We start from the raw sequence: 11,807 nt of genomic DNA on the forward strand, positions 1-11,807 counted from the left end.
TGAATGCATGCGTGTGCGTGTGTGTGTGGGTTTGTGTGTGTGTATGGGTGACTGTACATGTGTGTGTGCGTGCCTGCATGTGCATGCATGTGTGTGTGTGGGGCATGGTCGCTGGATGGGATGTTGCAGCGTGGAGCAGGGGGTGTATACACTGGCACGGGTTAACTGGAGCGAGTGGTCCACATTTCATGGAAGGGTGGCTCTAGTGACAATGACATTTTGGTCTTTCTCCTCGGGTATTGGATGTCTGAAAGGGCAGAGGAAGCCACTGGCAACATGAGTGGAGTTGTAGAAACAGAAAGCTGAAGCTGCTGGTTAATACATAAAGTGCTGGTGTACGTTGACCCGCTGAGTTACTCCAGCACTCTGTGAAACGTCACCTATCCATGTTCTCCACAGATGCTGCCTGACCCGCTGAGTTACTCCAGCACTCTGTGTCTCTGTGTGTGTGGAGCTGCTGTGTGTGAACAAGACTGCAGTGAAATTCATAAACTGCAATGCAGGCCCCTACAACCAAGCTGACACCACGGGGATCCGTCAGTATTCACTAATAATTGATGAGGGCATTGCAAAAAAGAAATAAAATAATCTGTGTGTGTGTGTCTGGTCACGGGACTGCAGGAAGATAAAATATTTGGAGGCACAAGAGTTGACGAAATACAGGGCAGATACAAGGTGGACGGCACGGTGGCGCAGCGGGTAGAGCTGCTGCCTCACAGCGCCAGAGACCCGGGTTCCACCCTGACTACGGGTGCTGTCTGTATGGAGTTTGCACGTTCTCCCCGTGACCTCGTGGGTTTTCTCCAGATGCTCCGGTTTCCTCCCACACTCCAAAAGATGTACAGGTTTGTAGGTTAATTAGCTTCAGTGTCCCTGGTGTGTGTTGGGTGGTGTTAGTGTGCGGGGATCGCTGGTCGGCGCGGACTCGGTGGGTGGGCTGCAGGCTGTATTTCTAAAACTATAACTAAAGCACAATTCCTGAGTCGGTTCACAGACTCGCCAGCCGCCTGCCACTGTTGCGGGCTGGAAGAGTCTGTGTACCACGTGTATATGGAGTGTGTGAGGTTGCAACCCCCTGGTCCAATATGTAAAGGGGATGCTCCGTGCCTTCTGGCTGCACTTCACACCCACCATCCTCATCTTTGGACACCCTTTGCGTAGGGGAGAGGGCAGGGTCGAAGATGTCTTGGTCAGGTTGCTCCTGGGCCTGGTCAAGCTGGCCATCCGCGAGTCACGGCTCCAGGCTGTGGAGGGCTCTGCCGAGCCGGCTGCCCACCTGCCCCTTTTCCGGGTAAGATAGTCATTTAATATTTAGTACGTAAACATTTGGCAATTTGGTGTTGGTTGGTATTGCTTGCTTTGTAAATATTATTGTTGTAAATAAAATATTTTTTGGGGGGGAATAAAAAAAGAGGCATTTGTTAGCGCGCACGTGCCCAATGGCAGGGCGACGTAAACGTTGCAACACTGAACATGTCCAAAACAAGCGAGTGAGTTCTAATCAGTAAACTATTCAGCAGAGGCAAGGAAAGGTTAGAGATTTCGATAAAGTTTAGATAAAGTCTAAACTCATTAGTTTAGAGATATAACCCAGAAACAGGCCCTTCGGCCCACCGAGTCCGCGCCGACCAGCGATCCCCGCACACTAACACTATCCTACACACACACTAGGGACAATTTACATTTACACAAAGCCAATTAACCTACAAACCTGCACGTCTTTGGAGTGTGGGAGGAAACCGGAGCACCCGGAGAAAACCCATGCAGGTCACGGGGAGAACGTGCAAACTCCGTACAGACAGCATCCGTAGTCAGGATGGAACCCGGGTCTCTGGCGCTGTGAGGCAGCAGCTCTACCCGCTGCGCCACTGTGCCAATAGGGTGATTTCACGAAAGGTCACTGGAGCGTAGATCCGCACCCACGTGACCGAAAACTTTAACTGGGGGACAAGCGTCACTTCCGGTACATGTTAGTGAATGGGAAAACACGCACTTTCACACCCGTTAAAAACATCGAAAACGGCCAGTTTTTGAGCTGCAATTTACTGAGCCAGTCGGGGTGACCGTGAGGCACAGCTACCTAAATTTACAGTCCAAAAAAAAGATAGAAACTAAGGTAAATTCAAGAGGGAGCTGAAGGTGTAAATACAGCGGAAGTTGTTATCGGACATTTGCCGTGGAGATTTAAAGATCCAAAATATCGGGAATTATCGCGTTTGCTCGCTGTAATTCATCAAAAGTGGCATTATTGACTTTTTATCTTTATTCATTAGTTATATGAAAAGTATTAAAAGTTAAAAATCCGTCAGTAAAATTGCAAAATCGCCCATGGTTCTCAGGTGGGTTTTAACATGCAAAATGAACACGCTTCTGAAGCTCCATTCACCATTTAAATAATCGTAAACTATCAATGCGTTTTGAAATAAATTTTACTGAGATGCAAGCTAAGGAATGGGATCATTGTCAGCTGTTGGACAAAAGCAGAACATTTTATTATTTGCCAAAATATATTTCTCAATGTTTCTTGTTTAAAGCCTGCACAGCTGTTCCTCACGGTCACCCCGACTGGCTCAGTAAATTGCAGCTCAAAAACGGGCCGTTTTCGATGTTTTTAACGGGTGTGAAAGTGCGTGTTTTCCCATTCACTAACATGTACCGGAAGTGACGCTTGTCCCCCAGTTAAAATTTTCGGTCACGTGGGTGCGGATCTACGCTCCAGTGACCTTTCGTGAAATCACCCTATAATAAGATGGAACTCTATAATGAACTGATGGTAAGTGTGGGCACGGCTGAGGCGTTGAGTCCGTGTGTATTCACACTAACGGGGCATGGACCATGACGAAGATCTTAAGGGCAATAGTGTTTGAGAAGAAACTACAGATGCTGGAAAAATCGAAGGTAGACAAAAATGTTGGAGAAACTCAGCGGGTGAGGCAGCATCTATGGAGCGAAGGAATAGGTGACGTTTCGGGTCAAGACCATTCTTTAGAATTAAGGGCAATAATATTGGCTTTGTGATTTGGATTTTAGAGTTTGTGAAGCCAAGTTTAAAGCCATTAGGTTGCTTTTGTTATAGTCGTAGTCATACAGCGTGGAAACAGGCCCTTCGGCGCAACTCGCCCATGCCGGCCAACAATGTCCCATCCACACTAGTCCCACCTGCCTGCGTTTGGCCCATATATCTTTAGACCAGAGGTTCCCAACCTTTCTCGTCCCGTTTACCCCGGCAACTTTAATCGCGCGTAACAATGTTATTTCACTTATTTATGAACAATTAATGATGAACAGATACCGGTATACCTGAACCAAACACAGTCAATCAATGAGAACTAATCTCTACACATCCAGAAGCAACACATTTACCCCCTGGGTCAGCGACATTTACCCCCCTGGGGGTATATTTAGCCCAGGTTGGGAACCCTTGGTTTAGACCTGTCCTATCCATGTACCTGTCTAAATATTTCTGAAACTGGGATAGTCCCAGGCTCAACTACCTCCTCCGGCAGCTCGTTCCATACACCCACCACCCTCTGTGTGAAAACGTTACCCCTCAGGTTCCTATTAAATCTTTCCCCCTTCACCTTGAACCTATGCCCTCTGGTCCTCGATTCCCCTACTCTGGGCAAGAGACTCTGTGCGTCTACCCGATCTATTCCTCTCATGATTTTGTACACCTCTATAAGATCACCCCTCATCCTCCTGCGCTCCAAGGAATAGAGTCCCAGCCTGCTCAACCTCTCCCTGTAGCTCACACCCTCTAGTCCGGGCAACATCCCTCGGTAGAGGAACAGAACTTTAAACAGGATTCACAAATTGTCGAGGCCTTTCAGCCGAATGTCTGTCCTACCCGTTATATCTTGGTAGTCACTGGTGTGAACCCAAATCTCTGGGAGGGGGAGGGGGGGGGGGGGGGGGGGGGGGGGGGGGCGTGAGCTGTGTGGACTAGAGGCAACAAGGACTCAACAATCACAAGTATAATAAGAAACAGCAGTTACACTGCAATGGAAAGTAGAAAATAGACAATAGGTGCAGGAGGAGGCCATTCAGCCCTTCGTGCCAGCACCGCCATTCATTGTGATCATGGCTGATCGTCCCCAATCAGTACCCCGTTCCTGCCTTCTCCCCATATCCCTTGACTCCACCAGCCCCTAGTGCTCTAACTCTCTCTTAAATCCATCCAGTGATTTGGCCTCCACTGCCCTCTGTGGCAGGGAATTCCACAAATTCACAACTCTCTGGGTGAAAAAGTTGTTTCTCACCTCAGTCCTAAATGGCCTCCCCTTTATTCTAAGACTGTGGCCCCTGGTTCTGGACTCGCCCAACATTGGGTACATTTTTCCTGCATCTAGCTTGTCCAGTCCTTTTATAATTTTATATGTTTCTATAAGATAACCCCTCATCCTTCTAAACTCCAGTGAATACAAGCCTAGTGTTTTCAATCTTTCCTCATATGACAGTCCCGTCATCCCAGGGATCAATCTTGTGAACCTACGCTGCACTGCCTCAATCACAAGGATGTCCTTCCTCAAATTAGGAGACCAAAACTGTACACAATACTCCAGATGTGGGCTCACCAGAGCCCTATACAACTGCAGTAGAAGCAGTGTGGAATTAAGACAAGTTAAAGGTGTTGGTGAGGCCTCACTTGGAGAAGTTTAGTTTAGTTTAGAGATACAGTGTGGAAACAGGCCCTTCGGCCCACAGAGTCTGCGCCGACCAGCGATCCCCGCACACTAACACTATCCTACACACTAGGGGCGATTTTCAATTTACAGAAGCCAATTAACCTACAAACCTGTACGTCTTTGAAGTGTGGGAGGAAACCGGAGAACGTACCGGAGGAAACCCACGCAGGTCACGGGGAGAACGTACAAACTCCGTACAGACAGCACCCGTAGTGGGGATGGAACCCGGGTCTCTGGCGCTGTGAGGCAGCAGCTCTACCCGCTGCACCACCGTGACGCCCTAGTTAAAAACTAGATTTACAAATGTTTAACATTTTTTATATTACAAAGAAATTTGTAAACAAGATGTATTAATTACATTAGGTAGTTATAATTAGATGGTCATACTGTAAAGGCCAAGGAATAGATCGGGTGAACGCACAGTGTTTTACCCAGAGTGGGGGAATCAAGAACCAGAGGGCAGAGGTTGCAAGCGAGATGTGTCATAGACCTTCACCACTACATCAGTGTCCTACTGCACCCGACCCGGTTCACAGTGGGCCTCGAACCCTGGATGTAGGATCAAACAACCTCAGATGCTGGTTCACAAACGCAGGAAATCGCAGAGAGTCGTGGACGCAGCCCAGACTGTCACGCGCACAAAACAACCCCCCTTCCATTGACTCCACCTTCACCTCAGGCTGCCTCGGCAAGGCCAGCAGCATAATCATGGACCAGTCTCACCCCGGTCACACCCTCTTCTCCCCTCTCCCATCGGGCAAGAGGTACAGAAGTGTGGAAACGAACGCACACCTCCAGATTCAGGGACAGTTTCTTCCCGGCTGTTATCAGGCAACTGAACCATCCTACCACAACCAGAGAGCAGTCCTGAACTACTATCTACCTCATTGGTGACCCTCGGACTATCTTTGATCGGACTTTACTGGCTTTACCTTGCACTAAACATTATTCCCTTTATCCTGTATCTGTACACTGTGGACGGCTCGATTGTAATCATGTATTGTCTTTCCGCTGACTGGTTAGCACGCAACAAAAGCTTTTCACTGTACCTCGGTACACGTGACAATAAACTAAACTGAACTGATATACAAAAGGACACAGAGTGTTGGAGTAACTCAGCGGGTCAGGCAGCTTCTGTGGAGAACATGGATAGGTGACGTTTCACAGAGTGCTGGAGTAACTCAGCGGGTCAGGCAGCATCTGTGGAGAACATGGATAGGTGACGTTTCACAGAGTGCTGGAGTAACTCAGCGGGTCAGGCAGCATCTGTGGAGAACATGGATAGGTGACGTTTCACAGAGTGCTGGAGTAACTCAGCGGGTCAGGCAGCATCTGTGGAGAACATGGATAGGTGACGTTTCACAGAGTGCTGGAGGGTGGTGGGTGTACGGAACGAGCTGCCAGAGGAGATAGTTGAGGCTAGGAATATCGCAACGTTTGAGAAACAGTTAGACAGGTACGTGGATAGGACATGTTTAGAGGGATATGGACCAAACGCAGGTGGGTGGGACTAGTGTGGATGGGACATGTTGGCCGGTATGGGCAAGTTGGGCCGAAGGGCCTGTTTCCATACTAACTCTAATGTACATACGTGAGCTGCTGTGGATGATTCCTGGGGGAACTGCCAATAACAAAGGAAGTTAGAACCCAAGGAAATTTAATTGGATCCAACAAGATTTTTAATTGTATCTGCTGAGTTATAAAATCCCCTTAAACTTTTCTGCTGCCTAATGGCTTATATAAAACGTTCAGAAATTACTCAGACAATTAACTGCGTACTTTGCAGGTATGTTTTTGAATGATATTGGTGTACATCAACGAGTGAATCAAGTAGCAGAAATAAACAGGGTCTGAGAATTATCATAGTTCAAAACAAACACAGAGAGAGATGGGAGAGATGTGATGGTGGGGACAGTGGGCCTGATACTACAAACTGGGTAATGTAGAGGCTAATGTCATCTAGTTTAGAGATACAGCGTGGAAACAGGCCCTTCGGCCCACCGAGTCTGCGCCGACCAGCGATCACCGCACACTAACATTATCCTACACACAATAGGGGCAATTAAATTTTTTACCTAAGTCAATTAACCTACAAATCCGCATGTCTTTGGAATGTGTAGGGAAACCGGAGCACCCGGAGAAAACCCACACAGGTCACGGGGAGAACGTACAAACTTTCACACACAGAGTTGTGAGTCTGTGGAATTCTCTGCCTTAGAGGGCAGTGGAGGACGGTTCTCTGGATATTTTCAAGAGAGAGCTAGATAGGGCTCTTAAAGATAGCGGAGTCAGGGGATATGGGGAGAAGGCAGGAACGGGGTACTGATTGGGGATGATCAGCCATGATCACATTGAATGGTTGTGCTGGCTCAAAGGGCCGATTGGCCTACTCCTGCACCTATTGTCTATAACTCCGTACAGACAGCACCCGTAGTCAGGATGGAACCCGGGTCTCTGGCGCTGTGAGGCAGCAGCTCTACCCGCTGCACCACCATGCCGACCCCTAATTGAAACTTGATTGAAAAAGTAGATATTGTCCAGGTTCCAACATCCTGCAGATCACTGAACTGAGGCAAGCGGAAGTTTAATGTTCACCTCAAACATCTAATGGAACCTTATGTTAGAAACAGAGAAACATAGACAATAGGTGCAGGAGGAGGCCATTCAGCCCCTCGTGCCAGCAACGTCATTCAATGTGATCATGGCTGATCATCCACAATCAGCACCCTGTTCCTGCTTTCTCCCCATATCCCTTGATTCTGTTATCCCTAAGACAAACCTCCACTACAAACCCACTGACACTCATAGCTTTCAAGACTACACTTCTTCCCACTCTGCTTCCTGTAAGGACTCTATCCCCTAGTCCCAATTCCTCCACCTATGCTGCATCTGCACCCAGGATGAGGTGTTCCACAACAGGGCATCGGAGATGTCCTCATTCTTCAGGGAACGGGGGTTCCCCTCTTCCATTATAGATGAGGCTCTCACCAGGGTCTCCTCTATATATCGCAGCTCCATTCTAACTCCCCCTCCCCCGTCTCGTAACAATTCAATATGATCACGGCTGATCATCCCCAATCAGTACCCCGTTCCTGCCTTCTCCCCATATCCCCTGACTCCGCTATTTTTAAGATCCCTATCTAGCCCTCTTCCAAAAATTGGTCGCCATGGAGAAAATTGATAAACCTATAGTTGTAGGTGCAGTTGTAGTGGGGTCACCATGTGGTTATAGGTGGTCGATGTAGTCGTAGGTAGTTATAGTAAATCGCCTTTGCTGACCGGGCAGTTTCTTTGGCTCATTGGGGGAAAAAACCGTAAGCACGAGTTTTCAGAACCAAGGGTAACCGACCGGTAACGTTAAATGTCCCACCATCGAAGGGATCTATCGCAGTCGCTGCCTCAAAAAGTCTGCCAACACTATCAGAGACCCGCACCATCCTGGCCACACACTCATCTCACCCCATTGCCATCGGGAAGAAGGTACAGGAGCCTGAAATCTGTAACGTCCAGGTTCAGGAACAGCTTGTTTAAGAAGGAAGGCAGACATGGGGGGGAGATGGGAAGATGTGGCCAGTGGTGGGGTCACGTTGGAGGTGGCGGAAATGGCGGAGGATTACTTGTTGTATGTGACGGCTGGTGGGATGGAAGGTGAGGGCTAGGGGGACTCTGCCCTTGTTGCGAGTGGGGGGATGGGGAGAGAGAGCAGTGTTACGGGGTATGGAAGAGACCCTGGTGTGAGCCTCATCAGGAACAGCTTCTTCCCCACAGCCATCAGGCTGTTAAACTCAACAGCAAATAAGCTCTGTTTAAGAAGGAACTGCAGATGCTGGAAAATCGAAGGTAGACAAAAATGCTGGAGAAACTCAGCGGGTGAGGCAGCATCTATGGAGCTAAGGAAATAGGGAACGTTTCGTCGCCTATTCCTTCGCTCCATAGATGCTGCCTCACCCGCTGAGTTTCTCCAGCATTTTTGTCCACCTCGGACTATCTTTGATCGGACTTCACTGGACTTTATCCTGAACTAAACACTATTCACGTTATTCCCTTTATCCTGTATCTGTACACTGTGGACGGCTCGATTGTAATCATGTATTGTCTTTCCGCTGACTGGTTAGCACGAAACAAAAGCTTTTCACTGTACCTCGGTACACGGGACAATAAACTCAACTCAAACTGAATGATGTGCAGGAAGGAACTACAGATGTTGGTTTAAACCGAAGAGAGACACAACATGCTGGAGTAACTCAGCGGGACAGGCAGCATCTCTGGAGAGAAGGAATGGGTGATGTTTTGGGTCGAGACCCTTCGGTCTCCAATCGAAACGTCACCCCTTCCTTCAAACTCTGCGACACCTCACTGTTAAAGGCACCGAGGTCCAGTGAAATGCTTGGCTTCACATACAATCCGGAAACATCGCACAGTAGACATCACCTCGGCAACAAACACACACAGAGTTTGTAGCGCCGACACAACGAGCATAGAACATAGAACAGTCTTCATATCCCCTACACTCTCTACCCCCCCCCCCCCCCCCCCCCACCACACACACACACACACTTTTGTTGTCGGTCTTTTATACATTCAAAACGGACAACTGTGCACTTCCAGCTCCAATCCTTCAACATTCACCTTGTACCACACCACCATTTAAACCATCCTTGCCCATAGAAACACAACATAGAACAGGAGACAGACACAGAGTGCTGGAGTAACTCAACGGCTCAGGCAGCATCTCTGGAGAGAAGAAATAGCTGATGTTTTGGGTTGAGACCCTTCTTCGGTCTGAAGTAATGTCCCGGACCCGAAACGTCACCTATCCATGTTCTCCACAGATGCTGCCTGGCCCGCGGAGTTACTCCAGCACTCTGTGAAACGTCACCTATCCATGTTCTCCACAGATGCTGCCTGACCCACTGAGTTACTCCAGCACTCTGTGTCTGTGTCTGTGTTGGAGGCATCGCGTTGCTGAATTCCCGTCCAATCTCAGCATGTTTTTGTTCTCGAGTAAACTTGCCACAGATTACACACATTGCAAAAAAAATAAACCACAATGGTTTGTACAAACTGCGGAAAAACCACCCGGAGTCGCTCGCATCGCAGCGTCCTGGAAACATCAGGTTGAAAGTTGGGTGGACGCGGAGTGGCGGTGGGACCAGCCCGGCTGGGAGAAAGGGAAGGGGAGAGAGAGAAGGGGAGGGAGAGAATGGGAGAGAGAGAATGGGAGAGAGAGAGAAGGGGAGAGAAAGAAGGAAGGGGGGAGAGGGAAGGGGAGAGAAGGAAGGGGAGAGAGAGAAGGGGAAGAGAGGAGAGAGAGAAGAGAAGGGGAAGAGAGAAGGGCGAGATAGGGAAGTGGAGCATAGGGAAGGGAGAGAGAGAAAGGGGAGAGAAGGAGAGGGTGAGACGAAGAAAGGGGGGAGAGAGAAGGGGACAGAGGGAAGGGAGATGAGATGAGGAAAGGGGTGAGAGAGGAGAGGGGAGAGAGAGAAGGGGGGAAGAGGGAAGGGAGAGAGAGGGAAGGGGAGAGAGAGAAGGGGAGAGAGGGGAGAGAGAGAAGGGGAGAGATAAGGGGAGAGAGAGAAGGAAGACGGGGAGGGTTGTGGAGAGGGGGGGGGGGTATCTCTGCCCCATCTACACAGAGATCCTGCCCCCCCCCCCCCTACACCACTCTCCCCTGTAAGCCCACCCACCCTCTCTGTCTCCCCCCGGCTGACACTCACTCACCGTGCGGTTCACCACTGTCGCTCCGGGGTCTGTGGCAGGGACACGATGCGTGACACACCTTCCCCCGGGGTGGGGGGAGATTGGCGGGTGGGCGACAGGGTGGGGGCAAGGAGCACCCGAGGGTGGCAGCGCGTTGACGGAGCGGCCCCGCACCCACCTTGTCGCTGCTGCAGACGGACTGAGTGGCAGAGTCGCCGCTACAGCAACGCTTTATGGAGACTGGGAGGGGGGAGGGGGGGGGGGGAGAGAGGGAGGGAGCGAGAGGGTGGGAGAGAGGGAGAGAGAAGGAGAGAGAGAAGGAGGGAGAGAGAGGGAGGGAGGGAGAGAGGGCGCCGCATCTCCTGGTAACCCCGTCATCCGCTCACGTTATCCGCGACACGGCTCTAAGGAGGGAGCCCGGCGCTGCCCCTCTCTCTCCCCCTCCTCTCTCCCCACTCCCTCTCCCCCCTCTCTCTCTCCCCTCCCTCCCCACCCCATGCCTCTCTCTCCTCCTGTCTCTCCCCCACCCTCTCCCTCTATCCCAGTCCCGGGGCGGGGGTCAGCCAGCGTTCCCTCCCACCCTCGGGCGGGGTGTGTGTAGGTTGGGAGGGGAGGCTTAGGTCACCCCCTCCCCTCATCTCCACCCCCCCCCTAAACCACACCTTCCCAGTCTGGGTGTGTGATGCTGGGAGCGGCTCACACACACACACACGCACACGCGCGCACACACGCGCACACACACGCACACTCACACTCACACTCACACACTCACACACACACACATACACACACACATTCACACACTCACACACTCACACTCACACTCACACACTCACACACACACACACACACACACACACACATTCACACATACACACACACTCACACACACACACACACACACACACACACACAACGGGATCAAACCTGTAGGAAGGAACTGCAGATGCTCCTTTACACTGTAGAAAGACACAATGTGTTGGAGTAACCCAGCGGGCCAGGCAGCATCGCTGGAGAGAAGGAATGGGTGATGTTTCGGGTTTTGACCTGAAAGTCACCTATCCATGTTCTCCACAGATGCTGCCTGACCCGCTGAGTTACTCCAGCACTCTGTGAAACGTCACCTATCCATGTTCTCCACAGATGCTGCCTGACCCGCTGAGTTACTCCAGCACTCTGTGAAACGTCACCTATCCATGTTCTCCACAGATGCTGCCTGACCCGCTGAGTTACTCCAGCACTCTGTGTAATCCGTGTATTTCTCCGGGTCCATCTTTATACATCCAGGAACATCTATGCATCAGGAAATAAGAGAACATATGATTAAGATGTATGTACATTGCTTCTAATAAAATAAAAAAATAAAAAATAAACCTCAGTCCAGTTTAGTTTATTGTCACGTGTACCGAGGTACAGTGAAAA

The 11,807-nt window shown here is 50.1% G+C and overlaps 1 protein-coding gene across 3 annotated transcripts in view; it reads right to left on the reverse strand.

The window, feature by feature from the left end:
• LOC116970147 (metabotropic glutamate receptor 3-like) overlaps window positions 1–10,584 on the reverse strand; it is a 65,796-nt gene extending 55,212 nt beyond the window's left edge. For all 3 annotated transcript variants that reach the window (XR_004411032.1, XM_033016859.1, XM_033016860.1), the window contains exon 1: window positions 10,407–10,584. The gene's annotated coding sequence lies outside the window, so the exon portion shown is untranslated. The remainder of the gene's footprint in view (window positions 1–10,406) is intronic.
• Between the last annotated feature and the right edge of the window lie 1,223 nt (window positions 10,585–11,807).

The sequence above is a fragment of the Amblyraja radiata genome, unplaced genomic scaffold (assembly GCF_010909765.2).
Source record: "Amblyraja radiata isolate CabotCenter1 unplaced genomic scaffold, sAmbRad1.1.pri scaffold_568_ctg1, whole genome shotgun sequence".
In the NCBI taxonomy this organism is placed as follows: Eukaryota; Metazoa; Chordata; class Chondrichthyes; order Rajiformes; family Rajidae; genus Amblyraja; species Amblyraja radiata.